The 27398-nt window shown below is 44.5% G+C and overlaps 1 protein-coding gene across 4 annotated transcripts in view; it reads left to right on the forward strand.

Moving 5' to 3' along the window:
* Positions 1-27398, forward strand: part of LOC138638300 (P2Y purinoceptor 13-like) — a 273462-nt gene that overhangs the window by 206460 nt on the left and 39604 nt on the right. For 3 of the 4 annotated variants that reach the window (XM_069727504.1, XM_069727503.1, XM_069727507.1), the window contains one exon: positions 19325-19579. The gene's annotated coding sequence lies outside the window, so the exon portion shown is untranslated. Of the gene's footprint in view, positions 1-16451; positions 16592-19324; positions 19580-27398 lie in introns of those variants that run through there. The other variant, XM_069727506.1, reaches the window with a different exon arrangement.

Raw genomic sequence — 27398 nt, forward strand, 5'->3', positions numbered from 1 at the left:
GTAAAAAAAAAATTAGGAATTAGCTGGATAGTAAGAAGTATGGGGCATTTTATAATAAAGTTAATTACAAAAGTGGTTTGGTTGTAAAGATAGATATATAGAAAGGACAGTTTAGATGCTAGACCAACCCTTTAAGGTGTCTATCATTTTACAAGAAAATAGAACTGTTCCTAGAGTGGAAAAAAGAAACCTTACACAGTGGTCATACTACTATGTGGCTAATGTAGCAAGAAATTGGCCTGACCTCAATGACTGCATTGTGCCTTTCTGAGAAACTGGGTACTCTTATTTCTCTTAAAAAGTCTCAGTAACGGGTTCTGTCACAAGGCACATAACATGTCGCCAAAATGTCTCTGCATGTGACTATTTAAATAGGATGATATACAACAAGGCTATGTTGGGTAAAGCCATGCAGAAAGCTTTAGACATCCCTTAAAAACGCAGTATGTCTATGTGGACAGGAAATTTAAAAAAAATCATGGCTCTTGGAATAAAAGGAGTAAATAATGGAAATGCAAAAATCAAAAATTTGCCATGTCGGGAAGTGGATAAAATAGATGTGATTCATAAACATGAATTTAATAAAAATGAAGGGTGCCACCTACATTTGGCTGTAAAGTGTGCATATATGTGTGTAATATATCTATCAATATATTTGATATAACAGTTTGAAGACAGGGCTGGAACAGCACTTGGTTTAAATAATAAAACCAGCTGTACAGTAGTGTAGCTACTGGGGGGGCAGAGGAGACCATCGCCCCGGGCCTGGTGCTCAGATGGGGCCAACCCGGAGCTACGCTACTGTAACTGTATCGGCGCGCCGATACACTTACATTCTGCGGCAGAGCAGGGAGATTCGATCTCTGCCACTATGGGGCCCCTGAACAGGCAGAGCCTTGTGTCATCGCAAGGTCAGCTGTTTTGGCATTTAGCCGATACAGCTGACCGCATTGATGAGGGAAGGAGCGCTACACTCCTCCCATCATCCCACTGTCAGGATCTGAATGTCTGTCACAGACACTGACACTGACCTTGGGCGCGATGACGTCACTCCTCAGCGCCCTCGTCAGGAGATGAGCGGGAGCTCGGAGCACCGTGAGAACAAGGAGGAAGAGAGGTATGTATTTATATACTGTTTTTTTATAGGGGTGCCTTATACTACAGGGTCTGCCTATGAGGGTGCTGTCTTATACTGCAGGGTCTGGCTATGGGGGTGCTGCCTTATAATACAGGGTCTGCCTATGGGGCTGCTGCCTTATAGTACAGGGTCTGCCTATGGGGGTGCTGTCTTACACTACAGGTTCTGCCTTTGGTGGTGCTGCCTTATACTACTGGGTCTGCCTATGAGGGTGCTGCCTTATACTACAGGGTTTGTGTATGGGGGTGCTGCCTTTTAATACAGGGTCTGTCTATGGGGTGCTGCCTTATATTACAGGGTCTGCCTATGGGGGTGCTGCCTTATACAGTTATCCATTGGAGGTTGTTACCTCCTTCTTTCTGACTCTGCACCCCACCTATCAGCCCAAGAGTGTTTATTATCAACTCTGGATCCTACCAGCTTACTTCAATGTGCAAGTTTGTAACCCAAGAGAGGCATGTTGCCCATTCACACTGTAGACCTTTATAGCACAAGAGAGGCATTTATTTGTGATAGGACACATCTGAGAAGTGTCACCTTGTCACGGTTGATGGGCTCACATGAATTGGCCAATTTATGAGCTAAGATCCTTCATTTTTGTAAGTAATTATTTTTAAAAGTATTTTACTTTTTATTACAGTTTACTTAGCAATTATGACAGATGTTGTGTGTGCGTGTGTATTGGTCTAAAAGACGTTTTTTATTGCAAAAAATAGTTCTTGCATCACCATAGAGCTATTTTCTCATATTTCAGCCGACAGTCATGTGAGGTCTCATTTTTTTGTGGGAGAAGTTGAAGTTTTTATTGGTACCATTTCCGGGCACATGACTTTTTTATCGCATTCTATTCCGATTTTTGGTAGGCAGAATGAATAAAAACCAGCAATTCATTAATTTCTTTGGGGGGGCGCTCATACAATTCCATGTGTAGTAAAATTGATGAGGTAGTTTTATTCTTCAGTTTAGTACGATTACAGCAATGCCGCATTTTTTTTTTTTATGTTTTGGCGCTTTTATACAATAAAAGCTATTTTATATAAAAAATAATTATTTTTGCATCCCTTTATCCTAAGAGCTATAACTGTTCTATTTTTCCACTGATGGAGCTGTATGGGTGCTTGTTTTTGCGAGATATGATGACATTTTCAGCTGTACCATGTTTATTTATAGCCTTCTTTTTTATCACGTTATTCCACTTTTTGTTCAACAGTATGATTATAAAGCATTTTTTGCCTTTTTTTATTTTATGGTGTTCACTAAAGGGGTTAAATAGTGGTATAGTGTGTGACCACTCCAGGCACCAAGTGCTGGGTGTCAGCTGTCAGAATCAGCTGACACCCGGCGGCGATTGGCAGCGATCCCCTCGTGATCGCAGCCGATCGCTGAGACATACTATTCAGTCCATGGTCAAATTGGCCCGGGTCACAAAGACAGAATAGTACGTCTGATGTCAGAAAGGGGTTAAACAAATTCAAGGGCATTATTTCCCTATCTAGGCCTGACCAGAATGTAAGATATTTAGCAGCTTATTCAATTAAAATAAAACTGTCAGGATTCAAACCCAGCAGCTCTTGTGCACCATGTGGCACCTCTTCCCTCTGAGATATTTAGCTTGCTAAATCAGATACTAGTACCTGTGTTGTTCCTGAATTCTCCAACCTGAGTTCTTGATTGTCTCACCCTGTGATCTCCTGATTAAGCACCCTACTTAAACCTGGCACTGCACTTCCTTCATTGTGAGACTATTGAGCTCCCAGCCTTTAGTCTAGTTTCTTCCCACCTGCTGCTTACACTCAAGATCTTACTGCTGCTCCGTGTACCAATATCACCAGTATCTGGCTATATCCTGTCTACTTTACTTGTTTGTTCTCCCAACTATACTGCTGCTCCATGTACTTATCTCTGACTTTATCCTGACTACAATTCCTACTTATCCTCAAGATCCTACTGCTCCTCAGTGTACCGACTTCTGGCTAAATCCTGACTGCCATTCCTGCTTATCCTTCCAACTACACTGCTGCTCTGTGTACCAACCTCTAGCTATATCCTGACGATGCTACGTGTCAGTGCTACCCCTAGTGGTTGGAATATCACTACTCCAACTCAGGTCAGTCCTTAACAAAATAATCTTGCAATGAAGGAAGGGCACTGCTAGGTTTAAGTAAGATGCTCAATCAGGAGATCAAATGGTGAGCCGACCAGGAACTTGTGGTGAAGACCTCAGGAACTCAAGTTGGAGACATCAGGAACATCACGGGTACTAGTATCTGATTTAGGGCTCATACCCATATGTGAGAAAAAAGCGTGCCATAATCTGGACTGAAAAAAATGGACGAGTGTCATGCGAGTACAATGCGATTTTCACACCTAGCATCCGATTTACATCCAAGTGCATTGCAATTGCTATCCTATTGCTTTTACATACAGCGGTTCTCTATGTCATTTACACATCGTTTTCAAAGGAAACATTCATCAAAACACACACAGATATGTATATATATTAGATAGATAGATAGATAGATAGATAGATAGATAGATAGATAGAAGAAAAGCTGGCAATTCCTATGTGTGTACAATAAAATCACACAGACAGGTTAGAATAGATAGAATAGATATATACGCATATATATATATATATATATATATATATATATATATATATATAGTAGTGACACACACACATTATATATACATATATATATGTATTTATATTGCATAGAGAGATAGCTATAAGAAAAGCCGGTAATACATCTGTCGGGTTCTGTAAATTCACTGTAGTAGCCGACAGTATAGAAGAGATGGATTACATACAGTGACTATGAATAGGTAGAGATATAATAATAATAATCTTTATTTTTATATAGCGCTAACATATTCCGCAGCGCTTTGCAGTTTGCACACATTATCATCGCTGTCCCTGATGGGGCTCACAATCTAAATTCCCTATCAGTATGTCTTTAGAATGTGGGACTAAACCGGAGTACCCGGAGGAAACCCACGCAAACACGGAGAGAACATACAAACTCTTTGCAGATGTTGTCCTAGGTGGGATTAGAACCCAGGACTCCAGCGCTGCAAGGCTGGATATAGATGTCAGTGACAAATACAATTAGTAGAGTGTGTGTGCATACTACTGAGCATTTATCTAATTAACCCCTTAATCCCATATGACGTACTATCCCGTCAAGGCGACCTGGGACTTAATTCCCAGTGACGGGATAGTACGTCATACGCGATCGGCCACGCTCATGGGGGGAGCGCGGCCGATGGCGGCCGGGTGTCAGCTGACTGTCGCAGCCGACATCCGGTCACAGACCGCTCCTGGCACATTAACCCCCGGCACACCACGATCAAACATGATCGCAGTGTTCCGGGGGCATAGGGAAGCATCGCGCAGGGAGGGGGCTCCCTGCGGGCTTCCCTGACACGATCGGTACAAGGCGATGTGCTCACCTTGTACCGAGCGTCTCCTCCCTGCAGGGCCCGGATCCAAAATGGCCACGGGGCTACTAATGGGTCCTGCAGGGAGTACTTCCGGGTCCAGAGCAGGCTCCTGTAAGCAAGGAGCAGGGCACACCAGATCGCTGATCTAACACAGTGCTCTGCAAAGTGTCAGATCAGCGATCTGTCACTATACAGTGATGTCCCCCCTGGGACAAAGTAAAAAATAATTTTAGATCTGTAAAAAAAAAAAAAAAAATTCCTAAGTAAAGAAAAAAAAATATTGTTCCCATAAATACATATCTTTATCTAAAAAAATAAACAATAAAAGGACACACATTTAGTATCGTCGCGTCTGTAACGACCCGACCTATAAAACTGTTCCACTAGTTAACCCCTTCAGTGAAGACCGTAAAAAAAAGAAAAGAAAACGAGGCAAAAAACAACGCTTTATTATCATACCGCCGAACAAAAAGTGGAATAACACACGATCAAAAAGATGGATATAAATAACCATGGTACCGCTGAAAATGTCATCTTGCCCCCCAAAAACGAACTGCCATACAGCATTATCAGCAAAAAAATAAAAAAGTTACAGTCCTCAGAATAAAGCGATGCAACAATAATTATTTTTCTATAAAATAGTTTTTAACATATAAAAAGCACCAAAACATAAAAAAATGATATAAATGAGGTATCGCTGTAAACGTACTGACCCGAAGAATAAAACTGCTTTATCCATTTTACCAAACGCAGAACAGTATAAACGCCCCACCCAAAATAAATTCATGAATAGCTGGTTTTTGGTCATTCTGCCTCACAAAAATTGGAATAAAAAGCGATCAAAAAATGTCACATGCCCGAACATGTTACCAATAAAAACGTCCACTCGTCCCGCAAAAAACAAGACTTCACATGACTCTGTGGACCCAAATATGGAAAAATTATAGCTCTCAAAATGTGGTAACGCAAAAAATATTTTTTGCAATAAAAAGCATCTTTTAGTGTGTGACGGCTGCCAATCATAAAAATCCTTAGTTAGGGAAACATAAAAAAATTTAAAAAATGTATTTATTTCCATTTTCCCATTAGAGTTAGGGCTAGGGTTAGGGCTAGGGTTAGGGCTGGGGTTAGGGTTGGGGTTACGGTTGGGTTTAGGTTTGGGGCTAGGGTTAGGGCTAGGGTTAGGGCTAGGGTTAGGGCTAGGGTTAGGGTTAGGGTTGGGGTTAGGGTTGGGGTTAAGGTTGGGGCTAGGGTTTGGGCTAGGGTTGGGGTTAGGGTTGGGGCTAGGGTTGGGGCTAGGGTTAGGGTTTGGGCTAGGGCTAGGGTTGGGTTTAGGGTTGGGGCTAGGGTTGGGGCTAGGGTTGGGGTTAGGGTTGGGGCTAAAGTTAGGGTCGGGGCTAAAGTTAGAGTTAGGGTTGGGGCTAAAATTAGGGTGGGGGCTAAAGTTAGGGTTGAGGCTAGGGTTATGGTTACATTTAAGGTTGGGATTAGGGTTAGGGGTGTGTCAGGGTTAGGGTTTCAGTTAGAATTGGGGGTTTCCACTGCGTAGGCACATCAGGGCTCTCCAAACGCGACATGGCGTCCGATCTCAATTCCAGCCAATTCTGCGTTGAAAAAGTAAAACAGTGGTCCTTCCCTTCCGAGCTCTCCCGTGCGCCCAAACAGGGGTTTACCCCAACATATGGGGTATCAGGTAACTATTGTGGTCCAATTTCTCTTGTTACCCTTGGGAAAATAAAAATTTGGGAGTCTAAAAAAACATTTTTGTGGGAAAAAATTTTTTTATTTTCATGACTCTGCGTTATAAACTGTAGTGAAACACTTGGGGGTTCTAGATAAGTTCCTTAGGGGGTCTACTTTCCAAAATGGTGTCACTTCTGGGGGGTTCTACTGTTTAGGTGCATCAGGGGCTCTGCAAATGCAAAGTGACGCCTGCGGACCAATCCATCTAAGTCTGCATTCCAAATGGCTCTCCTTCCCTTCCGAGCTATGCCATGCACCCAAACGCTGGTTGTTCCCCACATATGGGGTATTAGCGTACTCAGGACAAATTGGACAACAACATTTGGTGTCCAATTTCTCTTGTTACCCTTAGGAAAATAAAAATTTGGGGGGCGAAAAAAACATATTTGTGGGAAAAAATAATTTTTATTTTCACGACTCTGTGTTATAAACTATAGTGAAACACTTGGTGGTTCAAAGCTGTCAAAACACATCTAGATAAGTTCCTTGAGGGGTCTAGTTTCCAAAGTCGTGTCACTTGTGGGGGGTTTCTATTGTTTAGGTGCATCAGGGGCTCTGCAAATGCAACATGACGCCTGCAGACCAATCCATCTAAGTCTGCATTACAAATGGCGCTCCTTCCTTTCCGAGCTCTGCCATGCACTCAAACGGTGGTTCGTCCCCACATATGGGGTATCAGCGTACTCAGGACAAATTTAACAACAATGTTTGGGGTCCAATTTCTCTTGTTACCCTTGGGAAAATAACAATTTGAGGGGCTTAAAAACATTTTTGTGGGAAAAATTAATTTTTATTTTCACGACTCTGCAATATAAACTGTAGTGAAAAACTTGGGGGTTCAAAGCTGTCAAATCACATCTAGATAAGTTCCTTAGGGGGTCTAGTTTCCAAAATGGTGTCACATGTGGGGGGGTTTCTACTGTTTAGGTGCATTAGGGGCTCTGCAAATGCATCGTGACTCCTGCAGACCAATCCAAGTCTGTATTCCAAATGGCGCTCCTTCCCTTCTGAGCTCTGCCATGCACCCAAATGGTGGATCACCCCCACATATGGGGTATCAGCGTACTCAGGACAAATTGGATAACAACTTTTGGGGTCGAATTTCTCCTGCTACCCTTGAAAAAATACAAAACTGGGGGCTAAAAAATAATTTTTGTGAAAAAAAAATAATTTTTATTTTCACGGCTCTGCATTATAAACTGTAGTGAAACACTTGAGGGTTCAAAGCTGTCAAAACACAGCTAGATAAGTTCCTTAGGGGATCTACTTTCCAAAATAGTGTCAATTGTGGGGGCTTTCAATGTTTAGGCCCATCAGGGGCTCTCCAAACGTGACATGGCGTCCCATCTCAATTCCAGTCAATTTTGCATTGAAAAGTCAAATGGCGCTCCTTCCCTTCCGAGCTCTGCCATGCGCCCAAACAGTGGTTTACCCCCACATGTGGGGTATCGGCATACTCAGAACAAATGGCACAACAACTTTTGGGGTCCAATTTCTTCTCTTACCCTTGGGAAAATAAAAAAATTGGGGGCAAATAGATCATATTTGTGAAAAAATATGATTTTTGATTTTTATGGCTCTGCATTATAAACTTCTGTGAAGCACTTGGTGGGTTAAAGTGCTCACCACACATCTAGATAAGTTCCTTAGTGGGTCTACTTTCCAAAATGGTGTCACTTGTGGGGGGTTTCAATGTTTAGGCACATCAGGGGCTCTTCAAACCCAACATGGCATCCCATCTCAATTCCAGTCAATTTTGCATTGAAAAGTCAAATGGCGCTCCTTCCCTTCCGAGCTCTGCCATGTGCCCAAACAGTGGTTTACCCCCACATGTGGGGTATCAGTGTACTCAGAACAAATGGCACAACTTTTATGGTCCAATTTCTTTTCTTACCCTTGGGAAAATAAAACAAATTGAAGCTGAGTAAATTTTGTGTGAAAAAAAGTTAAATGTTAATTTTTTTTTAAACATTCCAAAAATTCCTGTAAAACACCTGAAGGGTTAATAAACTTCTTGAATGTGGTTTTGAGCACCTTGAGGGGTGCAGTTTTTAGAATGGTGTCACACTTGGTTATTTTCTGTCATATATACCCCTCAAAATGACTTCAAATGTGATGTGGTCCCTAAAAAATATTGGTGTTGTACAAATGAGAAATTGCTGGTCAACTTTTAACCCTTATAACTCCCTAACAAAAAAAAATTGGTTCCAAAATTGTGCTGATGTAAAGTAGACATGTGGGAAATGTTACTTATTAATTATTTTACATGACATATCTCTGTGATTTAAGGGCATAAAAATTCAAATTTGGAAAATTGCAAAATTTTCAAAATTTTTGCCAAATGTCAGTTTTTTTCACAAATAAACGCAAGTTATGTAGAAGAAATTTTACCACTATCATGAAGTACAATATGTCATGAGAAGACATTGTCAGAATCACCAAGATCCATTGAAGCGTTCCAGAGTTATAACCTCATAAAGGGACAGTGGTCAGAATTGTAAAAATTGGCCCGGTCATTAACGTGCAAACCACCCTTGGGGCATAAGGGGTTAATAAAAGATTATTTTTCTGAAAAAAATACCAGCAGAGGGAAAGCCAGCGACTGGGGGCCGATGTTTCTAGCCTTGGAAAAGGGTAATACCCATGGAGCTTTCCATTCTATTAATATTATCTCACAAATGTATACTTAGCCTTTGTATTGTAAGGTGACATCAAGCCCACAGCATTGTAATGGAGAGGTGTCAATAAGACACCTATCCATTACTAATCCTACAGTTGGTACATATTTAATAAAGACGCAGCCAGAATAAAGTTTTTTAATGAAATTAAACACAACACAGTTTTCCCATTTTATTGTTACTAATAATCCATGTGATGCCCTTGATCTCCTGTAATAAACATAAAATAAAAAAGCAACAATATACCATACCTGTCCGGTGTTGTTTCATATCTGGGATATATACAGTTTACAACCAGGATGGTGCCAAGATGCGACCACCCCGGCTGTAAACCACTGATGAATGAATGAGATGCTGTGGGGCTTGTTATGGCTGGCAATCAGGCAACACAGCGTGCAGTAATCAGCGCACATACAGAGATCTGGCAATAACCAAAAACAATAGGACGAGCTCTGAGACGTGGAATCTCTGTAGACTGCAGTACCTGATCTATCCTCACACAACTATAAGCAGCAGTGGATTGCGCCTAACAACTACCTATGCAACTCGGCACTGCCTGAGGAGCTGACTAGCCTGAAGATAGAAATACAAGCCTGACTTACCTCAGAGAAATACCCCAAAGGAATAGGCAGCCCCCCACATATAATGACTGTTAGCAAGATGAAAAGACAAACGTAGGAATGAAATAGATTCAGCAAAGTGAGGCCCGATATTCTAGACAGAGCGAGGATAGCAAAGAGAACTATGCAGTCTACAAAAAACCCTAAAACGAAAACCACGCAAAGGGGCAAAAAGACCCACCGTGCCGAACTAACAGCACGGCGGTGCACCCCTCTGCTTCTCAGAGCTTCCAGCAAAAGACAATAGCAAGCTGGACAGAAAAAAACAGAAAACAAACTAGAAGCACTTATCTAGCAGAGCAGCAGGCCCAAGGAAAGATGCAGTAGCTCAGATCCAACACTGGAACATTGACAAGGAGCAAGGAAGACAGACTCAGGTGGAGCTAAATAGCAAGGCAGCCAACGAGCTCACCAAAACACCTGAGGGAGGAAGCCCAGAGACTGCAATACCACTTGTGACCACAGAAGTGAACTCAGCCACAGAATTCACAACAGTACCCCCCCCTTGAGGAGGGGTCACCGAACCCTCACCAGAACCCCCAGGCCGACCAGGATGAGCCACATGAAAGGCACGAACAAGATCTGGGGCATGGACATCAGAGGCAAAAACCCAGGAATTATCTTCCTGAGCATAACCCTTCCATTTGACCAGATACTGGAGTTTCCGTCTAGAGACACGAGAATCCAAAATCTTCTCCACAATATACTCCAATTCCCCCTCCACCAAAACAGGGGCAGGAGGCTCCACAGATGGAACCATAGGTGCCACGTATCTCCTCAACAACGACCTATGGAATACATTATGTATGGAAAAGGAGTCTGGGAGGGTCAGACGAAAAGACACCGGATTGAGAATCTCAGAAATCCTATACGGACCAATAAAACGAGGTTTAAATTTAGGAGAGGAAACCTTCATAGGAATATGACGAGAAGATAACCAAACCAAATCCCCAACACGAAGTCGGGGTCCCACACGGCGTCTGCGATTAGCGAAAAGCTGAGCCTTCTCCTGGGACAAGGTCAAATTGTCCACTACCTGAGTCCAGATCTGCTGCAACCTGTCCACCACAGAATCCACACCAGGACAGTCCGAAGACTCAACCTGTCCTGAAGAGAAACGAGGATGGAACCCAGAATTGCAGAAAAATGGAGAGACCAAGGTAGCCGAGCTGGCCCGATTATTAAGGGCGAACTCAGCCAACGGCAAAAATGACACCCAATCATCCTGGTCAGCGGAAACAAAACATCTCAGATATGTTTCCAAGGTCTGATTGGTTCGTTCGGTCTGGCCATTAGTCTGAGGATGGAAGGCCGAGGAGAAAGATAGGTCAATGCCCATCCTACCACAAAAGGCTCGCCAGAACCTCGAGACAAACTGGGAACCTCTGTCAGAAACAATATTCTCAGGAATGCCATGTAAACGAACCACATGCTGGAAGAACAAAGGCACCAAATCAGAGGAGGAAGGCAATTTAACCAAGGGCACCAGATGGACCATTTTAGAAAAGCGATCACAGACCACCCAAATGACCGACATTTTTTGAGAAACGGGAAGGTCAGAAATGAAATCCATCGAAATATGTGTCCAAGGCCTCTTCGGGACCGGCAAGGGCAAAAGCAACCCACTGGCACGTGAACAGCAGGGCTTAGCCCTAGCACAAATTCCACAGGACTGCACAAAAGCACGCACATCCCGTGACAGAGATGGCCACCAGAAGGATCTAGCAACCAACTCCCTGGTACCAAAGATTCCTGGATGACCGGCCAGCACTGAACAATGAAGTTCAGAGATAACTTTACTAGTCCACCTATCAGGGACGAACAGTTTCTCGGCCGGACAACGATCAGGTTTATTAGCCTGAAATTTCTGCAACACTCTCCGCAAATCAGGGGAGATGGCAGACACAATGACTCCTTCCTTGAGGATACTCGCCGGCTCAGATAACCCCGGAGAGTCGGGCACAAAACTCCTAGACAGAGCATCCGCCTTCACATTTTTAGAGCCCGGAAGGTATGAAATCACAAAATCAAAACGAGCAAAAAATAACGACCAACGGGCCTGTCTAGGATTCAAGCGCTTGGCAGACTCAAGATAAGTAAGGTTCTTATGATCAGTCAAAACCACCACGCGATGCTTAGCACCCTCAAGCCAATGACGCCACTCCTCGAATGCCCACTTCATGGCCAGCAACTCTCGGTTGCCCACATCATAATTACGCTCAGCAGCAGAAAATTTCCTGGAAAAGAAAGCACATGGTTTGAACACTGAGCAACCAGAACCTCTCTGTGACAAAACCGCCCCTGCACCAATCTCAGAAGCATCAACCTCGACCTGGAACGGAAGAGAAACATCAGGTTGACACAACACAGGGGCACAGCAAAAACGACGCTTCAACTCCTGAAAAGCTTCCACGGCAGCAGAAGACCAATTAACCAAATCAGCACCCTTCTTGGTCAAATCGGTCAATGGTCTGGCAATGCTAGAAAAATTACAGATGAAGCGACGATAAAAATTAGCAAAGCCCAGGAATTTCTGCAGACTTTTTAGAGATGTCGGCTGAGTCCAATCCTGGATGGCCTGAACCTTAACCGGATCCATCTCGATAGTAGAAGGGGAAAAGATGAACCCCAAAAATGAAACTTTCTGCACACCGAAGAGACACTTTGATCCCTTCACGAACAAGGAATTAGCACGCAGTACCTGGAAAACCATTCTGACTTGCTTCACATGAGACTCCCAATCATCTGAGAAGATCAAAATGTCATCCAAGTAAACAATCAAGAATTTATCCAGATACTCACGGAAAATGTCATGCATAAAAGACTGAAAAACAGATGGAGCATTGGCAAGTCCGAACGGCATCACCAGATACTCAAAATGACCCTCGGGCGTATTAAATGCCGTTTTCCATTCATCTCCCTGCCTGATTCTCACCAGATTATACGCACCACGAAGATCAATCTTAGTAAACCAACTAGCCCCCTTAATCCGAGCAAACAAGTCAGAAATCAATGGCAAGGGATACTGAAACTTAACAGTGATCTTATTAAGAAGGCGGTAATCAATACACGGTCTTAGCGAACCATCCTTCTTGGCTACAAAAAAGAACCCTGCTCCCAATGGTGACGACGATGGGCGAATATGTCCCTTCTCCAGGGACTCCTTCACATAACTGCGCATAGCGGTGTGTTCAGGTACGGACAAATTAAATAAACGACCCTTAGGGAATTTACTACCAGGAATCAAATCGATAGCACAATCACAATTCCTATGCGGAGGTAGGGCATCAGACTTGGACTCTTCAAATACATCCTGAAAGTCCGACAAGAACTCTGGGATGTCAGAAGGAATGGATGACGAAATAGACAAAAATGGAACATCACCATGTACTCCCTGACAACCCCAGCTGGTTACCGACATAGAGTTCCAATCCAATACTGGATTATGGGTTTGTAGCCATGGCAACCCCAACACGACCACATCATGCAAATTATGCAGTACCAGAAAGCGAATAACTTCCTGATGTGCAGGAGCCATGCACATGGTCAGCTGGGCCCAGTACTGAGGCTTATTCTTGGCCAAAGGTGTAGCATCAATTCCTCTCAACGGAATAGGACACCGCAAAGGCTCCAAGAAAAATCCACAACGTTTAGCATAATCCAAATCCATCAGATTCAGGGCAGCGCCTGAATCCACAAACGCCATGACAGAATACGATGACAAAGAGCACATTAAGGTAATGGACAAAAGGAATTTGGACTGTACAGTACCAATAACGGCAGAGCTATCGAACCGCCTAGTGCGTTTAGGACAATTAGAAATAGCATGAGTAGAATCACCACAATAGAAACACAGTCTGTTCAGACGTCTGTGTTCTTGCCGTTCTACTTTAGTCATAGTCCTGTCGCACTGCATAGGCTCAGGTTTACTCTCAGGCAGTACCGCCAGATGGTGCACAGATTTACGCTCGCGCAAGCGACGACCGATCTGAATGGCCAAGGACATAGACTCATTCAAACCAGCAGGCATAGGAAATCCCACCATTACATCCTTAAGAGCTTCAGAGAGACCCTTTCTGAACAAAGCCGCTAGTGCAGATTCATTCCACAGAGTGAGTACTGACCATTTCCTAAATTTCTGACAATATACTTCTACATCATCCTGACCCTGGCATAAAGCCAGCAGATTTTGCTCAGCCTGATCCACTGAATTAGGCTCATCGTAAAGCAATCCGAGCGCCAGGAAAAATGCATCAACATTACTCAATGCAGAATCTCCTGGTGCAAGAGAAAACGCCCAGTCCTGTGGGTCGCCGCGCAAAAAAGAAATAATAATCAAAACCTGTTGAATAGGATTACCAGAAGAATGAGGTTTCAAGGCCAAAAATAGCTTACAATTATTTCTGAAGCTCAGGAACTTAGTTCTGTCACCAAAAACAAATCAGGAATCGGAATTCTTGGTTCTAGCATCGATTTCTGATCAATAGTATCTTGAATCTTTTGTACATTTACAACGAGATTATCCATTGAGGAGCACAGAGCCTGAATATCCATGTCCACAGCTGTGTCCTGAAGCACTCTAATGTCTAGGGAAAAAAAAAGACTGAAGACAGAGCTAAGAAAAAAAAATGCTGTCCGGATTTCTTTTTTCCCTCTATTGGGAATCATTGGTGAGGCTCCTTGTACTGTTATGGCTGGCAATCAGGCAACACAGCGTGCAGTAATCAGCGCACATACAGAGATCTGGCAATAACCAAAAACAATAGGACGAGCTCTGAGACGTGGAATCTCTGTAGACTGCAGTACCTGATCTATCCTCACACAACTATAAGCAGCAGTGGATTGCGCCTAACAACTACCTATGCAACTCGGCACTGCCTGAGGAGCTGACTAGCCTGAAGATAGAAATACAAGCCTGACTTACCTCAGAGAAATACCCCAAAGGAATAGGCAGCCCCCCACATATAATGACTGTTAGCAAGATGAAAAGACAAACGTAGGAATGAAATAGATTCAGCAAAGTGAGGCCCGATATTCAAGACAGAGCGAGGATAGCAAAGAGAACTATGCAGTCTACAAAAAACCCTAAAACGAAAACCACGCAAAGGGGCAAAAAGACCCACCGTGCCGAACTAACAGCACGGCGGTGCACCCCTCTGCTTCTCAGAGCTTCCAGCAAAAGACAATAGCAAGCTGGACAGAAAAAAACAGAAAACAAACTAGAAGCACTTATCTAGCAGAACAGCAGGCCCAAGGAAAGATGCAGTAGCTCAGATCCAACACTGGAACATTGACAAGGAGCAAGGAAGACAGACTCAGGTGGAGCTAAATAGCAAGGCAGCCAACGAGCTCACCAAAACACCTGAGGGAGGAAGCCCAGAGACTGCAATACCACTTGTGACCACAGAAGTGAACTCAGCCACAGAATTCACAACAGGGGCTGCTTCAGAGACTAGAACTGATGTCACTGATGCTGTGCTCCCTCAGAGCCTGACCTGCGCTCGACTCTGGAGCATGGGAAAATGCCAGTTAATTATCCCATGCTCCAGAGTTCAGCGCAGGTCAGCCTGTAAGGCAGCGCAGCATCAGTGACGGCACCGCCAATCACTGAAGCTGTAGCTCACAGCCGTGCTGAACTGGGATGACCTCGGGAGCTGGGGAAAATGAACTAAAAAATTAGCTGCGCCTTTTCTTTGGTGGCTGAGTGCTGATGTTTTTAGCCAGTGGAGCCAATATCCATGGCCCATTCCTATGCTAATAATATCAGCCTGCAGCTGTCTGCATAGCCTTTGCTGGTTATTAATTATAGGGGGGCCCGCATCATTTTTTTGGGGTCCCCCATTTTAATAGCCACTAAAGGCTAAGTATACAGTAGTGAGCTAATTGTAAGAGCCAGGGAAGCTCCATGGGTATTACCCCTTCCCAGGCTATAAACATCTGCCCCCAGGCACTGTCTTTTCCTCTGCTGGTTGCGAAATTTGCACCGGCGCCCACACCATTTTTTTCCGTAAAATAATCTTTAGTTAATTAAATACATGTCCAGTAATTTGCACACACTGTACTAATTGTATTTGTCACTGACATCTATATATCTACATATTCTATATGTATTTACTGTATGTAATCCATCTTTTCTATCCTGTCGACTTCTGCAGTGATTTTACAGAGGCCGACAGATAAATTACCGACTTTTCTTCTAGCTATCTTTTTGTGCAATATAAATACATATATATGTGTGTGTTACTGACATGTATATATATATATATATATGTATATATATATATATATATGTATATATATATATATATATATATATATATGGATTCTATGTGTATATTTATATTCTATCTATTCTTTTCTAACCTGTCAGTATGATTTTACTGTACACCGCACATGAATTACCGGCTTTATAAAGGACACCGGTGAGCAAAAAACAGACAGCACTCGCATGGTGTGAGTGCTGTGCGTTTTTTTCCTGCATCCATTGGCTTGCATTGGTGAGTCTCGTCCGGGATACGCAGCATTCTGCGATTTTTTTCACAGTCTGATTTCAGCTGAGAAAAAAATCGCAGATGATATGTAACCCATTAAATAACATTGGTCAGAGTGCAATCCGATTTTTTCTCGGATTGCACTCGTCCATTTTTCCCGCAAATGAGTATGAGCCCTTAGCAAGGAACTGTCCAGCGAACTGAATAGCTCAGAGGGAAGAGCTGGAGCACAAGAGCTGCTGGATTCGAATCCTGACAAAAACATATTAATGTGTTGACAGCACTTTTAAAAAGGGAAGCATTGAAATAGAGAAGCGTAACAAGAGTGCAGTGAATACATATATTGTACACACCTCTGCATACAAGCCAGGAAGGCACAACCACACAAGATAATACTGAAATGTAGCTCTAGTAAAATCTACACATGAAATATGTTATGGGACAGTGAGGAAGGTCCGACTTTTTCTGCAATTATAGGTAAGCACCTGATTTTACATAATATTAGTTGGGTACAAACTGTAAGGACTGGCAATGCTGACATATGTGTGACTATGTTGCAAGTAAATACAGATCATATATATATATATATATATATATATATATATATATATATAATGACAAAAACTAATATTTTTGCGATCTGATCTTGTACTATCCATTCACCTGTCTATGAATTCCTCTATTGTATGAATTCCTCTATTGTAGACCTGTTTTATTGTTGTTAATTGAATTTTTCCTTACAACTCAAAATCTATTTTTTTATATTTTCTTGTGGCCGCCAGTGATTTGAATTGTAAGTGGTTGGAATTTCTTTTTTTCTCTGCATCGTCAAAACTAGGGTTGAGCGAAACGGGTCGGCCACTTTCAGAAGTCGCCGACTTTTGGCAAAGTCGGGTTTCATGAAACCCGACCTGACCCCTGTGTGGGGTCGGCAATGAAGTCGGCGATCTTCTGAACGTGGTATCGGAATTCCGATCCTGATTTCCAATATGTTTGCAATATCGGAAATCGGTATCGGAATCCATATTTAGTGTAAAATAAAGTATTAAAATAAAAAATATCGCTATACTTACCCTCTGACGCGCCCTGGTACTAACCGGGAACCTTCCTTCCTTCGAATCTGCGTTTCCAGGACCTTGCGGGGATGTCGCGGTGACGTCGCGGCTTGTGATTGGTCGCGCGGCCGCCCATGTGACCGCTCGCGCGACCAATCACAAACCGCGACGTCACCGCGACGTCACGCAAGGTCCTGCAAGCGCTGATTCTTAGGAAGGAAGGCTGCCGGAAAGAAGCAGGGCGCGTCCGAGGGTGAGTATATACCTAATAGGAAGGTTCCCGGTTAGTACCAGGGCGCGTCAGAGGGTAAGTATAGCGATATTTTTTACTTTAATTCTTTATTTTACACTTAAATATGGATCCCAGAGCCTGAAGGAGAGTTTCCGCTCCTTCAGACCCTGGGAACCATTGGAAACCCAATGCACTGCATTGGGTTTCGAGTTTCGGCCGACCCCGACCCCAACTTTTTTATAGGATCGGCCGATTTCACTTGACCCGACTTTTGAAAAATCGGGTTTCGTGAAACCCGACCCGATCCTATAAAAGTAAAGGTCGCTCAACCCTAGTCAAAACGACGCATGTGGAGGCATTCGCATACATTCGCATGACCTGCGTACCTAATGTTAAAGGTAGATACGCAGGCCGCATGAGGACGTAGGTGGAGCTGAGCGGCGGAGGTGCGGCCGTGAGGGGAGCTTCACGGAGGAAGTCCACAGCCCTTCGCAGCTCAGCAAAGCGCTAGTGTGCGACTAGCCTTAGTTATTGCTTTGGTAAGTACTATACTTCACCAGTAAAGAAGAAAATTCCATTAGGTGAAATAAACTATCTCTCCCAGAACAGCTAATGGTCATGCATTAATATGTTTCCATAATGTACCAGAGTAACTGTAGTTTGATTTTTTTTTTAGAAATCGATAGTACACATGAAAATAAGAAAAGTCGTATCTTATAAGAGAAATCCACTTCTTTCTCTTACTGGACTGATCTTTCATTCTCAAAATTCTGAATTCCCACCACTGACATAGATGACAGTTGATGCTCACGAAGTTCTATGGAGAACGGTAACTCTTTTCAGAAGAACTTGCAGCAGAATGTCTGTGTCTGGCTCTTCCCTCCTCTTTTCTTCATAGAATTTTTTAAAGCACCAGCTGCCATCTCCTATTTATGTAACGAGTCTTCAAAAAATACAGGATTTGCAGATTTTGTCCAAGAATTGAAAGTGAAAGATCAATCGATGAGGTGAAAGAAGCAAATTTCTCTGATTAGATATATGAAAAAGATGCCTATTTTCATGGGCAATATTGATTTCTGAAATAAAATGTACGACGATGGTTACTTTATACGTCCTGGTGTTTGCATTATGCACATGTTGGTGATTTGTGTGACGTACGGAAATTTCTATGGTTCGCACAGTCCTGATTCACAGGTCTTGTGAAAGTTACCGTGTAGGGCCAGCATTAGGAAACAGTTTCTCTTTTCGGAGAAAGACAAGACATTTCAAAAACACAGCGGACTTCCTATGGCTCCATAGTCTGAGATAAGGGGTCTGCTAACATTTTGTAAACTGTACTGGAAAATGAAATGTAGACACTGGTCCTCTTTTTTAATAAATGAGATCCTTTGTTTATCCAATGCATAGATACATGCATAGAAATCCCAGGGTGTGGGAGACGGAAAGCTTTGCTAAAGCCCTGGTATATATATGTCTGCACAGATTATCTGATTTACGTCTACCACACCTCACATTTATAATAAATTGGACTGCTTTGCTCTATAATTCCTTGTGGTTCGTGTACAGTAAACTATTGCTTCACCCCAGGAAACTGTAACTCTAAGAAGAGATTTATCTGAAAGTGAATTATTCCATAAGACAAGTTTTCATAAATGTTTCAGTTTTCTCCCTGAAAATAACCCATGTTATGTTCTTGAAAGCTGCTTTGTCACTTACTGTATGCAAAGTGCAAATCTGATGAATGACTTCCCTTCTCCCAATGCTCATTAACCCATAACATAAAGAATATCCAGAGCAGGGTGAATCTTGAGCCATTCAGCAAGTTTGGGATCATCTTGTAATGCTACTGAATACATATATGGTCGTGACTCGTGAACAGTTTCCTTGGACGTATTTTCATTTTTTTTTCTTTTATTCATTTAGTAGGCTTCTTTTAAGATTCACGAGGGAAAATCTTCCTGAAACGCAAGGGCAGCTGAGAAAGGCGAAGCTGCATTGAGTGAGCTACGACAGCACAGCAGAGGCCATACAATAACCTGTTGATCAGCTCGGTATTAAAAGGGAAGCTGAGGAACACCAATTATACCATTGGAAATGTTATTCTGCTTTTCTGAAAATACAGCCCAAAAACAGAGAGAGAACTACTTCTGATTAAGGATATTTCAGCACTCAGCACCGGTAAGACTTCTATTATGTGATTTGGACCAATATCCTGTTCAAAATGTATTGTTATTTCATTTTTTTGTCGTTTTTTGCTAGCTAATATACACTATGTATGATAAGCTTATCAAAAGATAAAGTTGAGATGCATACAATTTTCAATAGACAAACAGACAGACAAAGTTGAAGTCATAAGTTTACATACACCTTATCCATATACGTTAACTAGTGAAATGTCAGAATAATACTAAAGACAATTATTTCAGCCTTTTTGTTTTTCATCACATTTCCAGCAGTTTACATACACCTAGTCACTAGTGTTGAGCGATACCTTCCGATATTCAGAAATATTGGTGTCGGATTGGATCGGCCGATATCCAAAAATATCGGATATTGCCGATACCGATACCCGATACCAATGCAAGTCAATGGGACAAAAATATCGGAATTAAAATAAACCCTTTCTTTCCTTGTATGTTCATTCTACATGAAGGCAAACAACTAAGAATAATGTAGGATGTATTGGGGGAGGTGTAGGAGACATTAAAGGCATAAAGGTTTAGCCCAATCAAATGGAATAGCAGGAATTAATTTTTTTTTAAGACGTTCAGAGTTACAAAGATATTAACTATGTTAAGATTTTTTATATTTTGTCAGATATTTATGTTCCATGCTCTTCGCCTTCTGTTTTACTTCTCCCACACTTTTCTCTTCATAATCCTCAGCAGCATCTTTTTCATCAACTTCTCCTTCACCTTATTCATCTTCTTCTTCTTCACCTTCTTCCTATTATTCTTTTTTTTTACATTCTTCATATTTTTTTATTCAACTATTATTCTTCTTCATATTCTATTTCTTCATATTCTTCTTCTTCATCATATTCTTATTTATGACAGGCATTCCTGTGGTTGTTATCTATAAAAGTTTGAAGATTACACCTTCCATTCTGCCTGTCACAAAAGATTTACAGTCCGCGTTCAGTTTGGCCTGCAGCAGCAGGTTTTTTCCAGGGGCACCACGAAGAGGAACGGACTCACCCCCATACACTGCTTATTCTTCTTCTGCTTATAATTTAGATAATATCTTTGCTCTGATTTTTAGTCTCATGCTTAATGTTCTACTGCTTTTTGTTCTGCAGCTTCTTGTTCTTCTGCTTCTCGGTCTTCAGGGTGGTCATCTCCAGGGTCGTCATCTCCAGGGTCATCGTCTCCGGGGTCGTTGTCTTCTTCGGAGTGGTCTTCAGGGTCGTCGTCTCCAGGGTCGTCGTCTCCAGGGTCATCGTGTCTGGGGTTGTCGTCTCCGGGGTCGTCGTCTTCTTTGGGGTGGTCTTCAGGGTAATCACCTTTAGGGTCTTGAACTTGGAAATGTAGCAGAAGGTACAAGAAAGCTGAGGAACTGCCGAAAACCAGCTGATGGTACTGGAACCCGGATGGCTACCCGAAGGTACAAGAGCCAATGGAACTACCGAGGACCAGCTGACGGTACTGGAACCCGGTTATTAAGCAGGAGGTACCTGTGCCAGAAAGCACTACCAAGGACCACCAGACGTTGGTGGAACTCGGATACCCAGAAGGAGGCACCTAAACCAAAGGCTCTGCCTGGAACCTGCTGACGGTACTGGAACCAGGATAGGGAGCAGAAGGTACAAGAGCAAAAGACACTGCCAAGAACCAGCTGACGGTACTGGAACCTGGATGGGTAGCAGAAGGTACAAGAGCCAATGGAACTACTGAGGACCAGCTGACGGTAATGGAACCCGCTTACTAAGCAGGAGGTAACCGTGCCAGAAAGCACTACCAAGGACCACCAGACATTGGTAGAACTCGGATACCCAGAAGGAGGCACCTAAGCCAAAGGCTCTGCCTGGAACCAACTGACGGTACTGGAAACAGGATGGGGCGCAGAAGGTACTAGAGCAAAAGACACTGCGGAGAACCAGCTGACAGTACTGGAACCCGGATGGGTAGCAGAAGGTACAAGAGCCAATGGAACTACCGAGGACCAGCTGACGGTACTGGAACCCGGTTACTAAGCAGGAGGTACCTGTGCCAGAAAGCACTACAGAGGACCACCAGACGTTGGTGGAACTCGGATATCCAGAAGGAGGCACCTAAGCCAAAGGCTCTGCCTGGAACCAGCTGATGGTACTGGAACCAGGGGGACCTATTCAAGATTGTCTTCCAAAGAACCAGATAATGGTGCTGGAACTCAGATAGGCAGCAGAAGGTCCACAGGAAAAAGAAAAATTGCTAGGCCGCGAGCCGGCCGTAGTTACCGAAAACCCACAGTCCTACAAGGGGAGCTTGTCCTATTGGCACTACGGAACCAGCCTTGATTTCCAGTTCCCACAGCCCACATAGGAAGCACCTAAACTGCAGGCACCATAGAGTTGGCTAACCCGACCGCAACCCGACAGGACAACGTATTGGAGGCAAAGTGACCTTCACACTACCCGGAAACAGCTGGCTTGCTGGAACCAGGCTGGGCAGGGGGGAGTACCCATGCCAAAGACACTTCTGAGCTGCAACTGGCGGTGTTGGAGCCCAGGGATTACAGGAGAAACAGAGTGTAGGCTGAGGTCTAATTGGAGCAAGTTTAAAATCTGTAGTGGTGTCAATGTGGAGGTAGCAGGAGAAATTGCCGCACACACAGCTGGGGATCAGCTGACGTTACTGAGCCCCAAAACACTGAAGCATGTGTTGACTGTGCAGACGGCACTTCCGAGCAGCAACTGGCGGTGTTGGAGCCCAGGGATTACAGGAGAAACAGAGTGTAGGCTGAGGCCTAATTGGAGCAAGTTGAAAGGGAACCTGTAACCCCCCTAGGCGTTTGTAACTAAAAGAGCCTTCTTGTGCAGCACTAATGCTGCACAAGGAAAAGGTGGCTCTTTTACTTATGCTCCTTGCACTCGCTGAAGTTAAAACTTATAAAATGTGCCCCCTCACACCGTGAAACCGTCCCGGAGGTGGGACTTTCCTTCTTAATGAGAAGCAGCACAGCCTTCATTCATACCCCCTTGGCGACAGGCGCCGCCTCCTCAGCGTTGTTTGAATGTGTCCCAGAGCCTGCGCTGTTATGTTATCCCTTGGGCATGCGCAGTTAGCACTGCCCCTCTTCTGACATCATTTGTTGTCAGGCTGACTGCACCTTTGCATCCGTGCTGCCCGAGATCCCACCCCGCAGTGTCATCTGAATTATTCACACTGTGGGGCTGGGATTCATGGGCATGCGCAGTGTATATCTTCGCCTCTCACTCATCTCCTTCTGCCTTCTTCAGACTGTGCAGCATCAGTTGATCCCTAAGCGCATGCCACGGCGATTAGGGATCAGCTTACGCCACACAGGTGCAGTCAGCCTGACAACAAATTATGTCAGAAGATGGGCAGTGCTAACTGCGCATGCCCAAGGGATAACATAACAGCGCAGGCTCTGGTACAGATTCAAACAACGCTGAAGAGGCGGCGCACGGCCCCAAGGAGGTATGAATGATGGCTGTGCTGCGTCTCATTAAGAAGGAAAGTCCCGCCTCTGGGACGGTTTCACGGTATGAGGGGGCACATTTTATAAGTGTTTAGTTCAGCGTGTGCAAGGAGCATATTTAAAAGAGCCACCTTTTCCTTGTGCAGCATTAGTGCTGCACAAGATGGCTCTTTAGTTACAAATGCCTGGAGGGGACAGGTTCCCTTTAATTTCTGTGGTAGTGTTAGTGTGGAGGGAGCAGGAGAAATTGCGAGATACACAGCAGAGGATCAGCTGACATTACTGAACTCCAATAACACGGCAGCAAGTGTTGACTGTGCAGACGGCACTTCTGAGAAGCAACTGGCGGTCTTGCAGCCCAGGGAATCCAGGAGAAGCATAGTGTAAGCTGAGGCCTAATTGGAGCAAAGTTAATATCTGTTGTAGTTTTAGTGTGGAGGGAGCAGGATACATTGCCGCACACACAGCAGGGGAGCAGCTGGCGTTACTGAACCCTAATAACAGAGGAGCAACTGATGACTGTGCAGACAGCACTTCTGGGCAGCAACTGGCGGTGTTGGAGCCCAGGGTCAATGCTAGAAACTGAATGGAGAAATTGCCGCACACACAGCAGGGGAGCAGCTGGCATTACAGAACCCCAATAACAGAGGAGCAACTGTTGATTGTGCAGACAGCACTTCCGGGCAGCAACTGGCGGTGTTGGAGCCCAGAGTCAATGCTAGAAGCATAGTGTAGGCCGAGGCCTAATTGGAGAAAGTTTAATATCTGTTGTAGTCTTAGTGTGGAGGGAGCAGGAGACATTGCCGCACACACAGCAGGGGAGCAGCTGGCGTTACTGAACCCCAATAACAGAGGAGAAACTGTTGACTGTGCAGACAGCACTTCCGAGCAGCAACTGACGGTGTTGGAACCCAGGGTCCATGCTAGAAACTGAGTGGAGAAATTGCCGCACACACAGCAGGGGAGCAGCTGGCATTACTGAACCCCAATAACAGAGGAGCAACAGTTGACTGTGCAGACAGCACTTCTGGGCAGCAACTGGCGGTTTTGCAGCCCAGGGAATCCAGGAGAAGCAGAGTGTAGGCCGAGGCCTAATTGGAGCAAGCTTAATATCTGTTGTAGTCTTAATGTGGAGGGAGCAGGAGACATTGCCGCACACACAGCAGGGGAGCAGCTGGCGTTACTGAACCCCAATAACAGAGGAGAAACTGTTGACTGTGCAGACAGCACTTCCGAGCAGCAACTGATGGTGTTGGAACCCAGGGTCCATGCTAGAAACTGAGTGGAGAAATTGCCGCACACACACAGCAGGGGAGCAGCTGGTATTACTGAACCCCAATAACAGAGGAGCAACTGTTGACTGTGCAGAGAGCACTTCCGGGTAGCAACTGGCGATGTTGGAGCCCAGGGAATCCAGGAGAAACAGAGTGTAGGCCAATGCCTAATTAGAGAAAGTTTAATATCTGTTGTAGTCTTAGTGTGGAGGGAGCAGGAGACATTGCCGCACACACAGCAGGGGAGCAGCTGGCATTACTGAACCCCAATAACAGAGGAGCAACTGTTGACTGTGCAGACAGCACTTCCAAGCAGCAACTGGCGGTGTTGGAGCCCAGGGTCAATGCTAGAAACTGAGTGGAGAAATTGCCGCACACACAGCAGGGGAGCAACTGGCGTTACTGAACCCCAATAACAGAGGAGAAACTGACTGTGCAGACAGCAATTCCAGGCAGCAACTGGCGGTGTTGGAGCCCAGGGTGAATGCCAGAAGCATAGTGTAGGCCGAGGCCTAATTAGAGAAAGTTTAATATCTGTTGTAGTCTTAGTGTGGAGGGAGCAGGAAAAATTGCCGGATAAACAGCAGGGGATCAGCTGACGTTACTAAACCCTAACAACATGGCAGCAAGTGTTGAATGTGCAGACAGCACTTCCGAGCAGTAACTGGCGGCGTTGGAGCCCAGGGTCAATCAGGATGTAGGCCGAGGCCTAATTGGAGCAACTTTAATATCTGAAGTAGTATGAGTGTGGAGGTAGTAGGAGCAATTGCCGGATACACAGCAGGGGAGCAGCTGACGTTATTGAACCTCACTAACACAGGAGCTAGTGTTTTTCCCTGTGCAAACAGCACTTCCAAGCCACAACTGGCGGTGTTGGAGCCCAGGGTCAATCAGAGTGTAGGCTGAGGCCTAATTGGAGCAAGTTTAATATCTGAAGTAGTGTGAGTGTGGAGGTAGCAGGAACAATTGTCGGACACACAGCAGGGGAGCAGCTGACGTTGCTGAACCCCACTAACACAGGAGCTAGTGTTTTCTCTGTGCAGACAGCACTTCCGAGCACCAACTGGTGGTGTTGGAGCCCAGGGATTACAGGAGAAAAAGAGTGTAGGCCGTGGCCTAATTGGAGCAAGTTTCAAATCTGTGGTAGTGTGAGTGTGGAGGGAGCAGGAGAAATTGCCGGATACACAGCAGAGGATCAGCTGACATTACTGAACCCCAATAACACTGCAGCAAGTGTTGACTGTGCAGATGGCACTTCTGAGCAGCAACTGGCGGTGTTGGAGCCCAGGGAATCCAGGAGAAGCAGAGTGTAGGCTGAAGCCTAATTGGAGCAAGTTTAATATCTGATGTATTATGAATTTGGAGGTAGCAGGAGCAATTTCCGGATACACAGCTGGGGATCAGCTGACGTTACTGAAACCCAATAACACTGGGTCATGTGCAGACGGCACTTCTGAGCAGCAACTGGCGGTATTGGAGCCCAGGGATTACAGTTCAGGTGGTAGAAACATGAACACAACAGGAGACCTGGATACTCTTGCCAAACAATTATTTAATCTGGAAGAGGAGTGGCAAATTCCTGCGAGATCCAGGCCTTGTTCATTTTCAGAAAAGTAAGCTGGTCAACGTTATTGGAGGATAGTCGCATGCGACGGTCTATTAGTTCACCACCTGCGGCACTAAAGACTCTGATAATACACTAGCAGCAGGGCAAGCCAGCACCTCCATTGCATACTGGTTAAGCTCTGGCGATGTATCCAGCTTAGAGACCCAAAACTTGAAGGGGGAAAAGCCGTATAGGAGTACACTGAGAGGGCAAGACATGCAGTCTGTCACTATCTGATGGGAACGTTGCCTCCTGCTGACTGGAGCCGTCTGTGATGGTGTACACATTTGTGGCGGGCACACAAAACTTTGCCATAGTTGGGCCATACTGGTCTTGCTTATTTATAACAGAAAGGGCCAAATTACTGAATCCGAGAGAACAATGTTATCAAATAGCAGCGGATATCAATTATTAATAAAACATAGCTTTTATTAAATATTTTTTTTTTAAATATACCTAAGGTGAGTGTGACCGTGCACGGTAACACTCACCTTAGGTATATTTTTTAAAAAAATATTTAATAAAAGCTATGTTTTATTAATAATTGATATCCGCTGCTATTTCATACTGGTCTTGCCTTGTGCTGAGGCACTGCTTCTGCTCCCTCTTTGTGCAGAGCTTCCTCCACTGCCTTGACGCACTGAGCTGCTTTGTAAAGCACTAGCAGTACTGCTCTCAGTTGGACTGGAGAAGATGATGGAATGCACCTGTGTGTCTTGGTACTCCTGCATTTTACGCTCCCGGTTCAACGGTGTTATGAGGCTTTGTAAGTTGTCCCGGTAGCGAGGATCTAGGAGGGTGTACAACCAATAATCAGCCGTGTTGAGAATGTGGGCGATGCGGCGGTTGTTTCTCAGGCACTGCAGCATGAAATCAACCATGTGCTGCAGACTGCCAACTGGCCAAGAAACGCTGTCCCCTGCTGGAGGCGTGATCTCTGCCTGCTCTGCATCACCCTACCCTCGCTCTACATACTGACTACTAGATCATTGTGTACCTCCCTCCTCTGGACAGATGTCATCCTCCTCCATTGACTCCTCCTCATCCTCCTCACAAAGTGTCCCCTGTGTAGGCCTTTGTGAGGAACCATGTTGAGCAGACTGTCCAGAAGCAGATGGCATTTGTGACTCCTCCTCCTCCACCTCTTCCACAACCTCCTCCCTTAGCGCTTGCAGTGTTCTTTCACGCAGGCAGACAAGGGGGAAAGTCATGCTGACTAGTGCATCATCTGCACTCGCCATCTGCGTGGAATCATCGAAGGCACGCAAAACCTGGCAGATGTCCTTCATAGTGGCACACTCAGTGGTTGTGAAGTCTGAACGGCACGCAGTGCCACTTTTTTGCGCCTGATGCAGCTGGTACTCCATTACTGCTGGCTGCTGCTCACAAAACCGCTCCAACATATGTAACGTTGAATTCCACCTGGTGGGTAGGTCACATATGATGCGATGTTCTGGAAGGTGGAATCGGCGCTGCA

This window comes from Ranitomeya imitator, chromosome 5, assembly GCF_032444005.1.
Source record: "Ranitomeya imitator isolate aRanImi1 chromosome 5, aRanImi1.pri, whole genome shotgun sequence".
In the NCBI taxonomy this organism is placed as follows: domain Eukaryota; kingdom Metazoa; phylum Chordata; class Amphibia; order Anura; family Dendrobatidae; genus Ranitomeya; species Ranitomeya imitator.